Source organism: Dasypus novemcinctus, chromosome 10 (assembly GCF_030445035.2).
Source record: "Dasypus novemcinctus isolate mDasNov1 chromosome 10, mDasNov1.1.hap2, whole genome shotgun sequence".
Classification (NCBI taxonomy): Eukaryota; Metazoa; Chordata; class Mammalia; order Cingulata; family Dasypodidae; genus Dasypus; species Dasypus novemcinctus.
In genome coordinates, this window is record NC_080682.1 from 116998239 (window position 1) to 117019536 (window position 21298).

The window sequence follows — 21298 nt, forward strand, 5'->3', positions numbered from 1 at the left end:
GAAGCGGACATGGCTCACCTGATAGAGCATCCATCTACCATATGGAGGGTCCAGGGTTCTATCCCCAGGGCCTCCTGACCCATGTGGTAAGCTGGCCCATGCGCAGTGCTACTGCACACAAGGAGTGCCGTGTTATGCAGGGGCCCCCCTGTGTAGGGGTGCCCCACGTGCAAGGAGTGTGCCCTGCAAGGAGAGTCACCCCGTGTGAAAAAACTGCAGCCTGCCCAGGAGTGGCGCCACACACACGGAGAGCTGACTCAGGAAGATGATGCAACAAAAAAGAGATGCAGTTTCCCAGTGCTGCCAGATAATGCAAGCGGACGCGGAAGAACACACAGTGAATGGACACAGAGAGGAGACAATAGGGGGTGGGGGGAGGAAGGGGAGAGAAATAAAAAATAAATAAATAAAAAGATGTCAATTCTACCCAAACTGATTTACAGATTCAATGCAATCCCAATAAAAATCCCAATAGCCTCTTTTGCAGAAATCAAAAAGCAAATATTCACATTCATTTGGAAGGGTGGAACTCCGAATAGCCACAGATGTTTTTAAAAAAGAACAATGTTGGAGGACTCTCACTTCCAGACTTCAAAGCATATTCTCTAGCTACAGTGGTGAAAATGGCATGGTACTGGCATAAAGACAGACTGACCAATGGAACTGAACCAAGAACTCTGAAGGACCCTCATTCTATAGTCAAGTGATTTTTGCCAGGTGGTCAAGCCTCTCAGCTGGACCAGAACAGTCTATCCAACAAATGGTGCTGGGAGAACTGGATAGTCGTATCCAAAAGAAAGAAAGAGGACCCTTATCTCACACCTTCTTAAAAAAATTAACTCAAAATGGATCAAGAACCTAAATATAAAAGTGACAACCATAAAACTCCTAGAATGAACTGTAGGAAAACATCTTCAAGATCTTGTGGTAGGCAGTAGTTTCTTAAACCTTATACCCAAAGCATGAACAACCAAAGAAAAAATAGATAAATGCGACCTCCTCAAAGTCACAGGACTTTGTCAAAAAGGTGAAAAGGAACTAACTCAATGGGAGAAAATATTTGGCAATCACATAGCCGATAAGGGTTTACTATCCATGATATATAAAGAGATGTTATAACTCAACAATAAAAAGACAAACGACCCAATTAAAACATGGGCAAGAGACTTGAAAAGACAATTGTCCAAAGATGAAATACAAATGGCAAAGAAACACATGAAAAAATGTTCAATATACTGGTGATTAGGAAATACAAATCAAAACTACAATGAAATATCATTTCACACCTATTTGACTGCTATTAAAAAGTCAGAAAACTGTAAATGTTGAGAGGATGTGGAAAGATAGGAATGCATATTTACTGTTGGTGGGAATGTATGTAGAATGGTACAGCCTCTGTGGAGGACTGTTGGGCAGTTCCTAAGGAAGTTGAATATAAGGAATATAAGGAAGTGGGACCTGCAATACCACAGCTAATTATATACCCAGAAGAACTGAGAGCAGTGACACAAATAGACATCTGCACACCCATGTTCATAGCAGTGTTATTCACTAGAGCCGAAAGTTGGAAACAACCCAGGTGTCCATCAACTGATGAATGGATAAACAAATTGTGGTATGTACACAACGATGGGATATTATGCAGTGGTAAGAAGAAATGAAGTCATGAAGCATATGACTGCATGGATGAAACTGGAAGACATTGAGTGAAGCAAACCAGATTCAAAAGGACAAATACTGTATGATCACGCTATTATAAACTAAATATATTGTGCAAACTCATGGAGTTAATAATTAGAATATAGGTCACCAGAAAACAGAAGGAGGGTAGAGAAGGGCAAGTTGAAGGTTAATCTGCGCAGAATTAGTTGAAAGGTTGTTTGTGAATCTTTGGAAATGAATAGAAATGGTGAGAGTACATCTTGTGTTTGTGACTAGCAGAACTATTATATGGGTATGAGAGTGGTTGAAAAGGAAAATTCTAAGGCTATGTATATTACTGGAAGGAAAGCTAAAAAATGTAACATGGGACTGTATAACATAGTGAAACCTCATGTAAAATACGCATTTGAGCGATATTGAATATATGACTGTTTTTACAAAATATAAATACAAATACACTAGAGAGAAGGCAACAGAATAGCAGCTGCGGAGAGCAGGAGAAGCATAGAGAGATTGAGAGGTGGTGGGTCTACAAAGCCTCCCACAGCCTCTGCTGGCTCGCTCTGCTCCAGAAGGCACCCTGTGCCCTGCATGGCAGGCCGTGCTGTCCCCGCTCAGGCCCTGAGTACAGATGACCACCAACGTGCTGCCGACCTCATCTGCCCAGGGTCGGGGGCTGTGTGTTTGGGCATCTCATACTATTTCGGCCGGGAGCTCCCTCCTTCACCAACCGGGTGAATAGGGTGCCTTAGAACAGGGCCTCTCACTCAGTTCCAGGAGAGGGGAGAGAGACTGGAGCTGGGCGATGGTAGAAGCCTGCCTGCTCTGTGATGTGGTACCTCCTCTAACCTCTCTTTTTTTGCTTTTTATTTTTTTTAAATTTCTCTCCGCTTCACCCCCCCCCCCCCTGCATTGTCTGCTCTCTGTGTCCATTCGCTGTGTGTTCTTCTTTGTCTGCTTGCATTCTTGTCAGCAGCACTGGGAATCTGTATTTCTTTTTGTTGTGTCATCTTGCTGTGTCAGCACTCCCTGTGTACGGTGACACTCCTGGGCAGGCTGCGCTTTTTTCGCACAGGGTGGCTCTCCTTACGGGGTGCACTCCTTGTGTGTGGGGCTCCCCTGTGCGGGGGACACCCCTGCATGGCACGGCACTCCTTGTGCGCATCAGCACTGCGCATGGGCCAGTTCCACACGGGTCAAGGAGGCCCGGGGTTTGACCTCCCATGTGGTAGGCGGACGCCCTATCCATTGGGCCAAGTCCGCTTCCCTCTAACCTCTCTTAAGCTCACAAAATGCTTGGCCTGAGTAGCTTTCCTTGGGAAACCGGTGAAGGTGTGGGCATCTGGGATGATGTGGAACGAAATAGAAGCAATTGTGCAGACCCAGGAGCTGAATGGAGAGAGCACAGGGCTCAGGGATTGGCAAGAGTCTGGGCAGAATTTCATATAGTTCCCCTTGTGGGTGGGAGTGGATCTGTGAGGGGTGGGTTGCCCCGGTGGGCTCTGGGGTACATACGTAGCCCTCCGTGCCACCCCAGGCACTGGGATGGATCTGTGGGAATGGGACAGGACTCCCCGGATTCCGGATGGTGTCTCTGGGACCAGGAGAGGTGGCAGCTCTCCTCCCCTCCCCCATGCCCAGCACCTGCCTGCTCTTTGAGGCCGGTGAGCAGTTCTGGGTACAAGTGAGCTCACCCGCCCTTCCCAGGTGTCAGCAGGGCACTTGAGGCTGCAGGTGCTTGTTAGCCAAGACGAGCTCTTTGTTGATGTTGACTTCATGTCAAGTGATTGTGTCCGTCCTGACAGACAGACGGTCCTGGTGAAGCCCAATAGAAAGTTGGCAATCAGAGGTCCGCTCCCGGGCAAGCAATGATGATGGACGCGGCTTTCCTATTGTTGAGAAAAATACCTGCTCAGGTGATTTGGGCGGCACGGGGGAGGATAAGCTTAATCCCCTCTCTCTCTTTATGGGAAGAAAAGGCTGCCGGGACCCCCCAGATGAGAGAGATGCACGGCAGGACCCAGGTCCTTTGGGTTTGGCGCATCCCTCAGCTGTCAGCGGCACCATGAAAGGGACCGGCGCAGTGGGCTGGCGAGAGCTTGGCTTCCCTGCTCTTGGCACAGGTGACAGCAACCCAGGTGCCACTGCCGGCTGCTCTCCCGTCTCTCATCATCGTTTCCTCCCTGCCAGTCTGTCGTATCAGCATCCAGGAGCTGGATCTGTGCCCAGGGAGGCTCAGAGGCTGCGTGTGCTGAGCAGGACAGAGCTTCAGGCCGGCGGTGGGTGCCTGGGCTCATGCCCCACTTCCCCCCTCCCCACGCCTCGGTGTCCTCACCCACAGAGCCAGGGACTGTGGCCAGGGGCCCTTCCTCTCCTCTTCCAGGCAGGAGCTCGGGGTTTTTCCTGGGAAGCCATTCCAAGAGTGAAGTTCCACTTTAGACACGTGGAATCCCATCAGGCCCACGAAGGAAGGCTTTGTCACGTCGTCGAGCTGTCACTTTGGCCTCTCTGAGTCATTTTCTCATCTGTAAAAGGGGCATTATAAAGCCTGCTCTTCCTAACTCACTGGGTTTTTCTGGGAAGATCAAGTGAGATCATGGTTGTTAAAATGCTCTATAAACCATATAGCTTTTCAATCATTCATTCACTCATTCATCAAATGATTAATAAGTACTTATTGATGTGTTGGTTCCTGAGAACATAAAGATAAGATGTAGCACCTGCTGCCACGGGGCTTTCAGTGTTACGTAGGATATAGATAAGGAAACACTGTGACCTGTGCTGTCATAGGGGAACTGCAGGGAACCAGTCTATGGAAGCTCAGAAGACTTGGTGGCTTCCAAGGGGCAAAGGACCTAACAGAAGAGTGATGCATTTATCCAGTCGGCAAGCATTCACAGAATTCCTGTTCAGTATACTAGTTTCTCTCTTCTGGTTGAGGTACGAATCTCCCTGACTCTTAAGTTGCTGATTTTTCTCTTCTGTGACCTGTCGCTAGACGTGTTTGTTGGGGGCATGCCATCCTTTCCAGACCACGAGGACAGATAACACCTGGCGCCCTTTCTCGGGCAAACAGAAGGAGCAGGGCCCGCCTCCCAGGCAGTGCATGCTGTCCTGTGAGCTCACGACCGCAGGGACGGGGCTGCCACTTCTTGGCGTGTGTGTTATTTCTAAAGTCACGGCATGCCATGGAAGAGGGGCCCAAAGATCTCAACGCTCCCCCTGCCCCATGAAATCCCAGACCCTCTTATGTACACGCCAGGCACAGATGGCGCTCTGCCCTGGCCCCGTCCCGTGCCACCACCGCCTCCTACCACAGGGCAGGAAGCAAGCCAGCAGGTGCTCCAAGGAAATGCCCCCTGAGGAGCTTGTGGGAAAGGGCACGGTGGTGGGGATGGGCAGTGAGACCGGTTTGGGAATGTCAGCTACCAGACAGGAGCCGCTCTCCAGCCCGGGTCACTCCAGGCGGTGGTGCTAATCCCCGCTGAGCCTGTCCCCGCATTCATCCGTGGGCCCTTGGCTTTGACAGTAGAAACTCACCCAACAGCCCGCATTTTCCTAGCTTCCTGGGTAACGGGGATCTCTACCCTTCCTGCTGGGGAATTCGAACGCAAGTCACAGAATAAGGACGACTAGCTCAGGGACGGGCATAGAGAAGTCGCGACAGCCCTGACGCCGGCGGAACGAGAGCGTGGGGGAGCAAGAAGGTGCAGGAGCAGCAGGAAGAGATCGAGAAGGAGCAAGGATGCTGCTGGATCCTCGGCTCGGCGGGGGGAACCCGGCTGGGATGCCTTCTTAGGCTTCCTTTACGTCCCACACCGCAGGCTGGGTCATGTCGGCGCGCCTTGCCGTTTATCTCGCAAACACTCCTAGGCATTGCTCTAGTGCCCTTGACCATCCTTCTATTACTGACGCTGTTACTATCCCCACTCTCTAAGGGAGGAAGGACTTGGTCGAGTGGCAGAGGCGGGATTCCAAGCCAGGCTGCCTGGCTAGGGCCCTCTGCTGACCCCTTGTGCGGCAAGCAGTACTTGAGCATGTGCCGTATGCCAAACCCTGTGCTGGGTACTTTACTGTTAATTTCATTTAATCCTTATGCATGTTATCTCATTTAATTCTTACAACTCTATGAAGTGATATCAGTACAGCTATTTGCAGATCAGAAAATAGAGATTCAAACAAGTTCAATGCCGTGCCCAAGGCCAAACAGCTCTTGGTGGTGGAGCCAGCCAGACCTGGCTGGAAGGGTCAGGAAATCATTTCCAGCAATTCCCTTCTGAAAAGCAGAGGCAGCCGAGCCCCCAGGCTCTGGAGCTGCCATTTAAGTGACAACCTGTGCACGATCTGTAGTTTCAGGAACTGTGAAAGATGAGACAGAGTCTCAATATGTCAAGAATTCACAGGCATGTCTCGAGGTTGCAGCTGAAGTGGGGTTTGGGGGAAGGGAAAAGACGGTGGAGAAAAATATAAAGCTTGCTGTAGGTTTTGAAATCAGTTATTCTCTTTTGTCTTTCTGCCTCCTGTTTAGTTGTTTCATAGAGATAAATAAAACTGGGGAAAATCGGAAGGCTGGGGAAGCCTAGCCTTCACTAGGGATTGGATTCATGGTTCTTTCTTCACATGATGACAACTGTTTTGTTAATGCTAGATTTGTTAACTGAGATTTTCTTCTTCTATACCTGTATTTTTTTTTTTTAAGGTACTGGGGCCAGGGATTGAAAGTGGAACCTTGTATGTGGGACTCTGGTACTCAGCCACTGAGCCACATCAGTTCCCCTGAGTTGTTTCGTTTGCTTGTTGTTGTTGTTTTTTTGTTTTTAAGGAGTCACGGGGGACAGAACCTGGGACCTCCCCTGTGGAAGCAGGCGCTCAACCGCTTGAGCCGCATCGGCTCCCTAGACCTCTGTTCTCGTTGGATTGTGTAGGGAAATGATATGCAAGTGATATACCCTGAGCCTGAGCAAACGATAACATTTATGCATAAAATGTGCAAATAGAATATAAAGCTCTGGGCTAACAGCCTTGTTGTCTGAAATGATTTCCTGAGGTTTTCTGGCCTTTTGTTGTGTCATCCATAAATTGGGAAATGAGAAATCCAGCCCAAAGCAACACAGTTCCTGGAAGGATCCAGGAAGATAGTAATACTTCCTTGATTTTGGTTAGGCTGCTGTGTTTTCACATGCCTTCTCCTAAATCCTCTCTCACTGGCTGTGGGAGGTGGACAGTTTTATCTCCATTTCACACACAAAGGCAAAAGTGATGAGATGTTAGGTGGCTGGGGGCTCATCGCCGTGAGTACAAGGCAGCGTCACTGCTCAGTGATAAGGATTGTTCAAATTATTACAAAAGGCCACGTTACTATTTCTTTTTATTGTTTTCTGTACAACTTTAATATGAATTCATTGTTTGAAATTCTAACCGATAGAAATATAATTTTTTTTTGAAATGTAAATTTGAGACTGTGTCTCTCAAGTCCACCTTTTGGATATAAACATTTAAGAGTTTGCTCTGTATTCTCCCAGATTTTTTTCTATGGCATCATCACTATTAGCAATACAGTAAGTCACATTCTCACGGCACGTTATCGTGACAAAGCGCTTTCACATAAATGACGCCAGGGCACACAGGCCTGCCACAGTTTCCTTTTCTTATGATGAGAGGGAGTGTAGGTCTGTGACTGTGGCCACTGAAGACCAGTCAGTGAGACCTGCCTCGCCCGAGGGAGGTCGTCCGGGTGGAGGCGGGACCTGGCTGCCCCCTCTCCTGTCTGTGCCGAGGGGCTGCCTGAGAGAGCTCAGCGGTGGTTCTTATGGTCTGCGGAGACCCTCAGCCACTCCAGGCAGAAGGAAGTCCTCCGGCTACCAGAACCTCCACAGCCGGGACCTGTGGGCCCACAGTGAATTAATCTGGAAGAATCTGAATGGCTGAAATGGAATGGAGAAACTGAACGTTCCAAAAGAAAGAAAGAAAGAAGGTGGCTTCGTGGAATGTAGGGACCTCAGAAATCACCTGGTCTAGCTTAAACCTTAGGTTTCAAACTCCAGACTGGGCTCCAAAACTGGGTGGAGGCATACAACGTGTATCTAGTTGAGTTTCGTTGGGAAAATGTTTTCTAAACACCTATTATGTGACCGATTCCATGCGAGTCGTTTGGGTTAGACGTGTTTCCAGCTTTCAGAGAAGTGACAGTCTATGGTTCACTGTCCAAGATATCAGAAAAGCATAAAGGAAGGTATTTTGGCCATTTTCAGGGCATCTTCCCATAGCTCCGAAGTGTATGTTGGAGTGAAAGAACCAGCTCTTTAACGGCCTTCCCTCCTCAAGTCCTTGCCCCTAGTGTGATTCCCACGGCTTCAGCCTGGATGTCCTCTGTAAGGCTTGAACTCTCTACTTTATAAGACAGTCCTTCCTCATTAGGCTGGGACCTTGTCCTCAACAAAGGCTGTGTCATGCTGATATTTTTATTCCTGGCTCATGTGTTGATCAATGCTTGCCAATTGATCAATGAGTTTCTGTTTCTTTTAAGATTGATTGTACTTTTCATAATATATCTGGCTCCCAAAATGCATATTTCTGGAATGCTAGATCAGAAATAGAGACTTGAGAATATAAATTCAATATACTTTTTAAAAGTATAGGCAGAAGATGGCAGACTAGGAAGACATGGGACTCTCTTCTCTTCCAGAAAAATAGCTGGAGGACAGGCTGAAACAGCCTAGAAAAAGATCTTCTAGGGTTTAGGACACCAGGAGAAGGCTGGACACTGCCCAGAGGAGAGACAAAGGACAGAAATAGCAATCACAGAACTGTGAGTTGGAACATCCACACTAAAGACAATTTAGAATTCTGAGGGAAATTTATAGTCCTAAATTAAAAAAGAAAAAAGAGCTAAACCCAAAGATTTAACTGAACTGGAGAAACTAGAAAAAGAACAGCAAACCCATCCCAAAGCAAGCAGAAGGAAAGAAATAATAAAGATTAGAGCAGGAATAAATGAAATCGAGAGCAAAAAAAACTAGAGAAAATCAACAAAACCAAAAGCTGGTTCTTTGAAAAGATCAATAAAATTGACAAACCCCTAGCTAGACTAACAAAGAAAAAAAAGAGAGAAGATTCAAATAAATACAATCAGAAATGAAAGGGAGGAAGTTACAACTGACCCCATAGAAATAAAAAGAATCATTAAGAGGATATTATGAGAAACTGTCTGCCAACAAACTAGACAACCTAGATGAAATGGACAAATTCCTAGAAAAGCAAAACCAACCTACACTGACACTACAAGAAATAAAAGAACTTAACAAACTCATCACACTTGAGACTGAATCGGTCATCAAAAATCTCCCAGCAAAGAAAAGTCCAGGACAGATGGCTTCACTGGGGAATTCTACTAAGCATTTCAAAGAGAAGTAACACCAATCCTGTTTAAACTCTCCCAAAAAATTGAAGAGGAGGGAAAATTACCCAACACATTTTATGAAGCCAACATTGCCTTAATACCAATGCCAGATAAAGATACTACAAGAAAATAAAATTACAGACTAATCTTTCTAATGAACGTAAATGCAAAAATTCTCAACAAAATACTTGCAAATGGAATCCAACAGCATAGCAAAAGATTCATACATCACGACCAAGTGGCATTTATTCCTGATGTGCAAGCCTGGTTCAATATAAGAAAATCAACCAACATAATACACCACATTAACAAATTGAAAGGAAAAAAACCATGATAATCTCAATTGACGCAGAAAAGGCATCTGACAAAATACAACATCCTTTTTTGATAAAAAGCACTTCAAACAATAGGAATAGAAAGAATTCCTCAATCCGATAAAATCACATATGAAAAACCCATAGGCAACATTGAACTCAATGGGGGAAAGGTGGAAAGCTTTCCCTCTAAGACTGGGAACAAGACAAGGATGCCTACTGTCACCACTGTTATTCAGTGTTGTCCTAGAAGTTCTAGCTAGGGCAATTAGACAAGAAAAAAAATTAAAGGCATCCAAATAGGATAAGAGGAAGTAAAACTCTCACTGTTTGTGGATCACATAAATCTGTACTTTGAAAATCCTGAAGTATTCATGACAAAGCTAATAAATGAGTTCAGCAAACCAGCAGGATACAAGATCAACATGCAAAAATCAGTAATGTTTTTACACTAGTACTGAACAATCTGAGGAGGAAACTAGGGGGAAAATCCATTTTCAATAGTAACAAAAAGATTTTTATAATTAAGAATTAATTTAACCAAATAAGTACAGGATCTATATGCAGAAAACTACAAAACAATACTAAATGAAATTTTAAAAGACCTAAACAAATGGAAAGACATTCTGTGTTCATGGATTGGAAGAATAACTATTGTGATGATGTCAATCTTACCCAAACTGATTTATAGATCCAATGAAATAGCAAACAAAATCCCAAAAGCTTACTTTACAGAATTAGAAAAGGCAATCACCAAATTCATTTGGAAGGAAGGTGCACCCAAACAGCCAAAAGCATTCTAAAAAAAAATAGTGATGTGGGAGAAATTTCATGCCTGACCATGAAATATATTACTAAGGTACCGTGGTCAAAACAGTATGGTACTGGCATAAGGATAGACATATCAATCAGTGGAATAGAATTAAGAACCCAGAAATAAACCCTCATCTATACAGTCAGCTGTTTTTTGACAAACTTACCACATTAATGTTAATGTGACAAAACAGTCTCTTCAACAAATGGTGCTGGGACAACTGGATATCTATAACCAAAAGAATGAAAGAGGACCTCTATCTCACTACCTGTATGAGAATCAACTCAAAATGGATCAAAGACCTAAATGTAAAAGCCAGGGTCAAAAAAACTACTAGAAGAAAATGTAGGGAAACATCTTCAAGACCTTGTGATAGGTGGTGGTTTCTTGGACCTTACACCCAAAGCACATGCAACAAAAGCAGAAATAGATAAATGGGGCCTTCTCAAAATTAAACACTTTTGCACCTCACAGGAATTTGTCAAAAGGGTGAAAATGCCGCCAACTCAATGGGAGAAAATATTTGGAAATCATATATCCAATAAGAGTTTAATATCCAGGATATATATAAAGAGATGTTACAACTCAACAATGAAAAGACAAACAACCCATCTAAAAAATGGACAAAAGACTTGAATAGACATTGTCCAGAGAAGAAATACAAATGACAAAAAAAAAAAAAAGGGAGAAATGCTCAGCATCACTAATGATTAGGGATTTGCAAATCAAAACTACAATGAGATGTCATTTCACACCTATCAGAAAGGCCACTATTAAAAAGACAGAACTCTAAGTCTTGGAGAGGATGTGGAGAGATAGCAACACTTATTCACTGTTGGGAATGCAGAATGGTGCAGCCGCCGTGGAGGACTGTTTGACAGTTCCCAGAGAAGTTTAATATAAAGTTGCCATGTGACCCTGCAATTCTACTACTGGGTATATACCCAGAAGAACTGAGAGCAGTGATATGCACTGATGTTCATAGTGACATTATTCACAACTGGTAAAAGTTTGAAACAACCCAGGTGTCCATCAACCAATGAATGGATAAACAAACTGTGGTCTATTCACACAATGGATTATGCAACTGTAAGAAGAAATGAAGTTGTAAAGCATATGACAACACGGAGGAAACTGGAGGACATTACATTGAGCGAAGCAAGTCAGACACAAAAGGACAAATGCTATACGATTGCATTACTATGAACCAAATATATTGTGTAAAATATTATATGATTCAAAAAAAGTTTATATCTATCCAGTGCATTTAATTGAGAAATATGTTTTTATTCAATTGTGTTTTCTTTTTAGTTCTTAATTGTTTATATTTTCCATTAGGAAATGCACAAAATAAAGTAAAAAAAAAAAAAAAGGCATGCTGGCCTCTGCATACCTTTCTCCTTCAGGGCTGTAGTCCATTTTTGGCAATGTGCTAGTGTTGTAGATGTCAGGAGAGGTTCAATTGTTTGTGTATGGAAAGCCAGGACTTAGTAATAATTTTGGGAAGGAAAAAAAGGAATTTATTTATGACCAACCAGGCTCGGGAGCTTTCTGTTCAAAACCCAAGCCCGGAATAAGATTTTTGAGTTCCTTTTTTACAGAGGAAGAGTTAAATGGTCCTTTGTTTCAGTGCTCAGTAAGTTTGAATTAACACGTATCCCTCACATTCTAGGTAAGCTTTTAGCATGAACTTCATACATTCTAGGTAAGCTTTAGCATGAACTTCATACATTCCATGTAAGCTTTTAACACATTTGGTTTACATTTTCCCTGAATATTTGAAGTTTATAGAGTTTACATTGCTTAATTGTTCTTCCAGGACTGGAGTTGTTGCCATGGTTACCAAGGACAGGGCTGCAGCTCTCACCTCGCGAAACGCACAGCTCAGGTTATCTATGAAGAGACAACAGCCCTCACCCATAGCCTACATCACTAGGTGTCATTATTTAAGATCCAGCTTGAGGCTCCTCTTTCTTTGTGGAGTACCGATAGAACATGTTGGTTTATGGTCTGTTGACCACTGCTAAAGAATGTGTCGGTCAAGTCCCTGCAGTGGATCTTATGTGTTCCCCCACCCAAGCACTCCTTCTCTGTTTAACCCCTAGGCTGGAAGCTGAAGTGGGCAGAAACTCAGTTTCCTGGCAGCTGGAGAGTGGCCCTGGTCTAGGCTGGGCTAACCTGATGCCTCAGATTAGGCCTGTGAATGTGGTGGTGGAGAAGTATCTGTGTGTCATGGACCATGTGCTGACTAGGGGGTGAAAATTATTAGAATTAGCTTCATGAAAAATCTAAAGGTAAACTATCTTAAGATATGTGTTGACAAGTACAAATCCTCAGAGAAAAATCACTGAAAGTAAAGAGTTCTGTTCAGAAGCCAACCAAAACCTTTTGAGTCACTTCCAGTAAAAATTCTTTGTGGTTTTCAATTATGAGATGGGCAAAAATTTTAGTTTGATGATACCTGCTGTTGGTGAGGGTAAATAAAACAGGCTACTTTTATCCACCATATTCTCTCTCAAAGCTACATTTGAGAATACATAAAATGATTTTTCATATTGCTTTGAGAAACATATGATACTTTTAAAAAATCAGAATATAGACAAATATATAAATGCTAACCACTAATGGAAAAGCATGGCAACAATTTTTAAATTAATAAAAATTAAGGAATTTATGAACTGTGTCTATCAGAATCTCTCTCTCTCATGGGAATCGAGACACGGACAGTCTTTCCACTTGATGGTGAACCCTGAGGCTGAGGTGGCTGGTGGTCAATTAGGGGATGTGCAAGAAGAGAATGCAGATTAAGCCAGAGGAGAGAGGTGATGAGAGAGGGATCAGGCTTAGAGTGGGAAGCAGAAGTGAGAGACAATGGGGCTCCTTAGAAGTGTATTGAGCAGATTCCTGATAGGTCAATGAAACAGAAAAGGGGCTACAGAAACAACTGTAAACATATATAGGAAGTTGGCATATAATAGAGTGGCATTAAAAATAGGTGGTGAATATAGGAACTACTTAGAAAATGAGAAAATTAGCCTTTCATATAGAAAAATAATCTAATCTCCATCTCACACCATATATCGACATAAACTAAAATAGATTAAAGCCCTAATGTGAAAAAGAAAACTTAAAAAATATAGGATGGGAGAGAAGGGACAACTCTTTTTTACAGAATAACTCCAGTAATTAAAAGTAGAATCAATAAGAGAGGGAAAATTATGATTAAAGCACTACAATAATAATTGCTGTAGGCAATATTCACGGATAGCTGCTAAACTGGAAGTTTAAGGAGAAACAGGATATTAGCATAGTCTCAAAGTAATCCCCCCCCCAGTTATTTATTAATTTCATAGGGGAAAATAGTAACGTTGCAGAGGAGAAACCATCAGACACCACCTCAACTGAGCAGTCACCGTCAACCTCAGCAGTAGCGATATTTCGACACCATGTACCCACTGACATAATGCACTGTTTGGTATTTTTCCCACAATGCATAACTGGAATACAATCGTGAGAAAATATGATCAGCTAATTCCAAGTTGAGGGACGTCTTTCAAAATAATTGACCAGTATTTTGATGTTTCTAAGTCATGAAAGACAATGAAACACTGGAGAACTGTCGCAGATTAGAAAGAACAGAGAGAAAAAAAAAAAAAGACAACTAAGTGAAATGTGGAAAACTGTACTGGATCCTGGAAAAGAAAAAGGACATTAGTGGAAAAATGGGTGCAATCCAAATAGAGTGTAAGCTTTAATAACAGCCTGGTACTGATGTTAATTTGTTAGTTTTGATAACTGTGCTATGTTATATAAGATGTTAACATTAGACAGAACTAGGGCCTGCTACTATTTTTGCATCTCTGCTGTAACTTGTCTTTAAGACTTCAAAGGGAAGACTTTCTTAGACCAGGTACCTGAAGCACACCTGGAGTTAGCCAAACTGCGAGGTTAAGGGCACAGTTCTCCAGACTTGCAAGTCTGGCTAAGACTTCTTACACCAACCACAAGGAGTTGGGTCCAAACACAGAGCTAAAGAGTCCACACAAGACGACACTCACTTCTGACACCAAACTGCAAGCTTGGAGGTTCCCCAGACCACCCTCAGGTTTGATAACTCGCTAGAAAGACCGGCAGAACTCACTGAAAGCTATTTAGCCGTGGTTATGTTTGTATAGGGAGTAGATGCAATTTAGAACCAGTAAAAGAAGAAATGCAGAGGGCAGAGTCCCAGAGGGTTCCAATCCAAAGCTCCTGTCACCTCAGGGACATGTTACCCTCCTGGAAATGATGTGTGACAGTACCCTTGGAGTATCACCAACCTGAGAAGCTCACCTGAGCTGTAGTGTCCAGAGCTGTGGTTGGCGCGTCTTACATAGGCAAGATTGACGTGGATTGCCCATGTGGTGGAGCTTGATCACCAGGCCCCCTTTCTAGGAGGTTGGGCTATTATCACGTGGCCAAAGCCCCTCCCCTAAATCACATGGCTGGTCTTTCTGGAGTGGCCAGCCTCACCCTTAGACTCCCAGGTGTGGCCAGCCCCCACCCTTAGACTCGCAATTATGGCCAGCCCCCACCCTTAGACTATCAGCCCCCACCCTTAGACTCCAGGTGTAGCCATCCCACCATGAGTCATCTCAGTATAAACTCTCAGATGTGCTCTGGGGGGTCCACAATGAAAAACAAAGACATTCCTGTATTTCAGGAAATTCCAGAGCTCTAGAGATTCCCTGCCAGGAGCCAGGGCAAAGGCCAGATCTCTCTTTGCTTTTACTACATAAAGCATAACTTATAACTGTAAAGAGAAACTCTATCAAAATGAAAACCTTGTGTGTGAAAAAAGGATAACATTGAGAAGTTTAAAGACAAGCTGGAGAAGAAGAAAAGAAATTTGCAATTTACAATCTGGAAAAATAATAAAAGTCATTTAACAATTTTGTCAAAAATAACTCCTCCACATTAGTAACAGTTTTTTTTTACAAGGTTAGTTATAGGCAATACACAGAATGAACATATAAAATTGCGATCATCCTCACTACTAATCAGAGAAATGAATAGGATAATTTCATACCCATCATACTGAAACCAATTAAATAAAAACAAAAACTCTGACAGAATGATTTTGAGAAAGTTGTAGGAAAATTTCATCTCCTACTTAACTCTTGCTGTGGATGCAGATTGGGATGAGCTGGAAACATGTAAATTGTTTATAACTTACAACTCAGCTATTCCATGTAGGTCCTTATGTATACAGGAGAAATAATTGTGATAGTGAAAAACTGAAAGTAACCTAAATACATATTAAAAAGAAAATGGCTAAACACTGATCAACAGTTTAAAAGAACTAAATCTATGTGAAACAACATGGATGGTTCTCAAAAAATGCTGAGTGACTAAGTTGCAGACTGATGATGTAATATGATGTCCTTAAAACACACAAAACTGCACGGGCTTACCGTATGTTTGTGGACTTACCTATAGGCAACAGGTTGAGTTTATGGATTTGCTAATTTTGGTCAGTCAGAAATGGTTGACTATTAACAATTTCAGATGGTTTTTCCTATTAGTAAAAGCATTAATAATGATTAATGCCACATTCATAATAATGGTTTCTTTTGGGGAGAGGGGAGATGGGCATGGGAGGGGGCAAAAGTGACTTTGTTTACCTGTATATTTGGTGTCTCTTATTAATAATTATTAAGACTTTTGTTAATTCTGAGTGACAAATACGTGCATGTTTGTTTTATTTTTCAAATTTTCTTTTCTGTGTTTTTCCACTTATAAAAAAGGAATGGGGAAAGAAGATAAGCTAAGTTTGGAGCTTGATATTTCTGGGGAATGGGAGAAGGGCAGGCTGGCTGGGGGAGCTCAAACGATGCCGGCATCTGTGGGCAGCAGGATGGTGGGTGCTGAGGAGGAGAAAGGGGAGGGCGCTAATGTTTGCCAAGCCAGGGACATTGTATTTATTACCTCACTGAATTCTCTCAGTACCTCTGTGAGGGAAGCGGATGTGGCTCAAGTGATTGGGCTCCCGTCTCCCATGCTGCAGGTTTGGTTCCTGGGGCCTCCTAGTGAAAAGTGAGCTGGCCCACGCAGTGCGGAGAGCTGGTGCAACAAGATCATGCAACAACAACAACAAAAGTTTGTGAGGCCTTTCAGAGGCTTATGGAAATTAAATAACTTCCTTATAACTTACAGTTCCTAAATGGGAGCCTGGATTTGAACCCATGTCAGCTCTAAGGTTCTCTTTTTTGGAAGTTGTTCTCTATTCCCCATTAGCATCCCAGCGCCCTATAATCTCCTTAGGCGGCATTATTTTCCTCAATAGCGTTGATCTCTATCCTATATATGTCTCTTTGCTTACTGCTCTTCTCCCCCTCTGGAATATACGCTTCTTGGGAGTGCAGGCACTACCTCTTCTGTTCATTTCCATGCTGCTAACAGTGCAAGCCACTTAGCGGGCACGCGATAATGCTGTGTTGAGTGAAGGCACTTTTCGAGTCTTTAAAACGTATTCATAGTTGTTATATGGACAAGAGGTGTATTTCCAAACTGTACGCACATTTCACTGTAACTAAAGAAGTCTTTTCCTCTCGAGAAGATGCAGCTCACACATCTGCATCCGCTGTAAATGGTCTTTGACTTTGAGATAATTTGCCTTCTCATTGCAATTTCTCAGGCTCGGTTTTTTGGGGCGCTGCGTTTTTATTTATTTATTTTTTACTAGATCTTGTTACTTACTTGTTTGTTTGTTTGTTTGTATTTATTTATCTCCCCCCCTTGTGGCTTGCTTGCTGTCTGCTCTCTGTGTCCATTCACTGTGCGTTCTTCCATGTCTGCTTGTCTCCCTTTGTTGCACCATCTTGCTACACCAGCTCTCCGCAGGTGCGGGCCGTCAGCTCTCCAGGGGCGTGGGCCAGCCTGCCTTCACAAAGAGGTCCTGGGATGTGAACCCAGGGCCTCCCATATGGTAAACCGGAGCCCAGTTGATCGAGCCACAGCCGCCGCCTGGCACTGTGTTTTTAGCAGATGGGGATCTGGAGTCAGAAGACCGATACGAAGTCCAGTTCTGCCTTTCACTAGTTCTTTATCTTTGGAGCTACAGTTCCTCATTTGCAAAATGATGATTATAATGCATCAGAAAGTATCTGGGAGGATTAAAAGCTATAGTGCCTGTGAAGACACCTTAAAATCTGTAAAGTGATTTGCAAACCATGAGGTGCCATTTAATTGTAAGGTACACAAAGTTCTGTTTGCAGGATTCTCTGCAAACAGCCTCCTCTGTTAGTTCTGCATCTAAATGATACGTCTTTTTCTCCTTTTTGTACTACCCACCAAGAATAGAAATCACCTAATAAAGGCTGACTGAATAACTGATACGAAGAAACAGTTGAGTGTTCCGTGAGAAGATAGCTTCTCATTTGAAATTCTATGTGAGACTGAGCTGCGAACACGTAATCCTCAAGGGGTTCTGAAGTTTAATTGGTTTGTCTGAGGTGACTAGTGCTTTAAAGAGAAAAAAACCAAAGGAAACTGAGAAAGTTTAGGTGTCACCATAGGATTAGAATGATTTTGATAAAACATATAATTTAGTGATTTAATGGTTTCCTGACTATTTTCTTTCTCCATTCTCCCACCCACATTTTAGGAATCTGTTTTTCAGGGACTGATAGAGACCTACAAAGGAGATGCTGGCAAGCTTTGCTTTAAGGACCAGACGTATTCCTGGAGAATTGCATATAAATTGAATTTTTATAAATTAAAAGCCCTTAAGTCATTTAAATATACTCAGGGAGCTGCCCTCTTAGGCAAATTAAAATAAAAACATTTGTATAAGATATTTATCGATTTAACCACTGAACATCAGGTTTGTTGTATAAATTATCCCAATCTCATAACAATCCCTGCAAGATAGGAAATGCCCTTCTACAGATGAGGAAACCGAGCCAAGGAGGTTAAGAAATTTGCCCATCGTCATACAGTGATAGGTGATAAAGACAGAACTTAAACTGGTTTCAAGTTCAGCTTCCTAAACCATAACTGCCTCAAAATGGAAATGTTTTTGAGAGGCAAATAACTTCCCCCTACATTTTTATGAAGAATATCTTAAAAATTTTTTTTGCACTTTGAGATGACTAGGACTTTCTAATGAGGCTTCCTGTTGGTGTCTCCAGGGCTTTGCTCTATATCTGAAGGTCCAGTGGATCTTTTTGCAAAGAGTACTTGCTCAGTCAACCTCCCTCGGATGCAAGAATGAATGATGCGGCTGCCTGGATGTTCTAGAACGCCTGAGTTCCCGATGCACAGTACACTCACTCATCTACTTTCCCTTTATGAAATGCACCAGTCTTAGCTGGCCAGACTTCTCTGACAAAATACCACCCCGCAGACTGGCTTCAACAATGGGAATTTATTGGCTTACAGTTTTGAGGCTAGAAATAAAAAATGAAGACTCTCGGCAAGGCGTGCTTTCTCTTGGGCTGTAGCAGCCTGGTGATGGCTGCTGGCAATCCTTGGGGCTTATTTGGGTTGTATTTCTGCCTCCCATCCGTGATGATGACTTCTCCTTTTGTCGGCTCTTCTAGTTTCTGCTGACTTCTGCTTCTTCCTGGGTGGCTTTCTCAGCTTTTGGTTTCTGGTTTTGTCTCTTTAAAAGGCCTCCAGTAACATGAATTAAGACCCACCCTGCTTCAGTTGGCCAGCACCTTAACGAAAAATAACAGCTTCGGGGAAGCAGATGTGGCTCAAGCAGTTGGGCCCCCACCTACCACATGGGAGGTCCCGGGCTCAGTTCCCCGTGTCTCTTAAAGAAGATGAGCAAGACAGAGAGCTGATGCAATGAGATGACACAACAAGGAAACACAATGAGAGACACAACAAGCAGGGAGCTGGGTTGCCTCAAGTGATTGGGCAGCTCCCTCCTACATGGGAGGTTCCAAGTTCTGAGTTCAGGTCCTGGTGCCTCCTAAAAAGAACATAAGTAGCAAGAGAGCACATAACTAACAGATAGAGAGCAGACAGCAAGTGTAAACAATCGAAGGGGGGGCGAGAAATAAATACATCTGAAAAAAATAACAATTTCAATAGGTCCTAGGTACTATGGATTCACACCCATGGGGTGCTGATTAAGATTAAGAACATGGATTTGCGGGGGTACATACCACAACCTGCAGCAGCGACGGTTCATTTTCCAATATTCATTAAGATGTAAGTATGAGAAAAGCATTGTACAGTTGTTGCAAGTGTCTTGAATTTGGTCCACACCTCCCCTTCCCCCCTATTGCTTGATGTTGTCCTGGGGCAGCTCTTAGCTTAGGAGCGTTCCTGAACCTTCCAGTTTCCCCTTCGTCCCCATAAAGGGGAAGACCAGCTATTAGGCTGCTAGGGGCTTTGCATAAAAACCTCATTTTACTGTTGCCATCTTCCCAGTTTTGCCGATAAGGAAAACAAGAGTTCAGCGAAGTTAAGTTACTTTTCCAAGTTCTCCCAATTTATGAAGAACTGAGTTGGAATTTTGCCTCAAGCATTTGGACTCCCAAATCTATGCTTTCTCCCCCCACAGCATTAGTAATATTATCTCAGTCTTGGGGGTTAGTTGTAAAAACTGAGTGAGAGAACGATTGTGAAATTGCTTTGGAGTATACAAAATGCTGTATAGATGTTAGATTTTCAAAAATCAGCATGCCAACAATATGCAATATTCTGTACAGAGTGCAGCTCCTATGTAAGATCACCATATGAAAGGAGAAAAAAAATAAAGAGGAAAAGATGTCCTAATAAAAGAACACAATTCAGAAGCCAAAACAAATCAGAATGTAACTTGTAACAGACATTTGGTATGCTTAGTTCTTTGCAAATGCCCAGAAATTATCTTGGATTTATAAAATACAAGAAGAGACCTAAGCCGTAAAATTGTCCAACTCCCTCATTTTGTTGAAACTGAAACTGAAGTGGAAAGAGAAAGTAGCTGCATGTGCTGTGCATCACATAGCAAAGCATGGAAGTAGGCTTCATAAGTTCCGACTTTGAAAACAAGGATCTTCATGTTGAACCACCTAACAGGACCCAATTTAGGAAGCCTGCAAAGGGAATCTGATCTATTCTCTACCACAGCTTAGCATATACTCTGTGCATCAGTCAGTTATGATGGACTAAGCATATTTCTCAATTTTTAGGAATGTACGGAGGTGTTACCTAATCCTTCTATCTCAAAGACAATTATCTCAAAATCGAGTTTGTTTCTGAAAATATCTTCACTCTTAGTAAGAAAGAGATTTAAATTGTTTTAGGCCTGAAGTAAATGAAATATGCAGCTTGGGAAGCTGAATTTCATCTCCAAGGGAGAGCAGCTCTGTGGTGAATATAGATGCACCTGATTTTCCTCATAATTCTTCTGCTAGTCAAAAGCCTGCCTTGAGCCAATTTCTTTCTAATAAAACCTTTCTATATCAGATTTTCTACTCTATATGGATTTCATATGGAAATGATCCTTATCTATCCTGAAAATTAAAAATATTTTCCCCCTGTACTTCAATGTGCAGGGGAGATGAAGGCTCACGAGGCAGAAAAGCAGCTGATTCATTTGTGTTTGTTACAGCAGACAGTAATAGGAAGGCTGCTGCTTAACAGGGAGGGAAAGCAAAGAAACAAAAGACAGGGCCCTTGAGCTCAGAGCTGAGGAGCTGAGGTCAGGCTTGGGTCTGTGCCTCAGTGGTACCACCACTAGTCTAGTTATCTTAGGCAAGTCCTTTAACTTCTCTGAGCCTCAGTTTCCTCTTTTTAAAAAGGAGGATAATAGACTTCTGGGAAGATGGCAGATTAGAAAGACACAGGACTCTCTCCTCTCCCAGAAAAATATCTGAAGGACAGACAGAAATGTCCTGGAAAAAAATGCTGTCAGGTTTAGGATGTTGCAGAAGTTGAGAGAGGTTCAATCATTTGTGTATAGAGAGGCCAGGACTCAGGAATGATTTTGAGAAGGAAAAATGATTTATTGACGGCCGACCAGACTCGGGAGCTTTCTGTTTCAAACCCGAGCCCCAAACAAGATTTTTGAGTTCTTTTTATTCAGAGAGGAAAGGCCAAATGGTCCTTTTGTTTCAGTTCTCAATA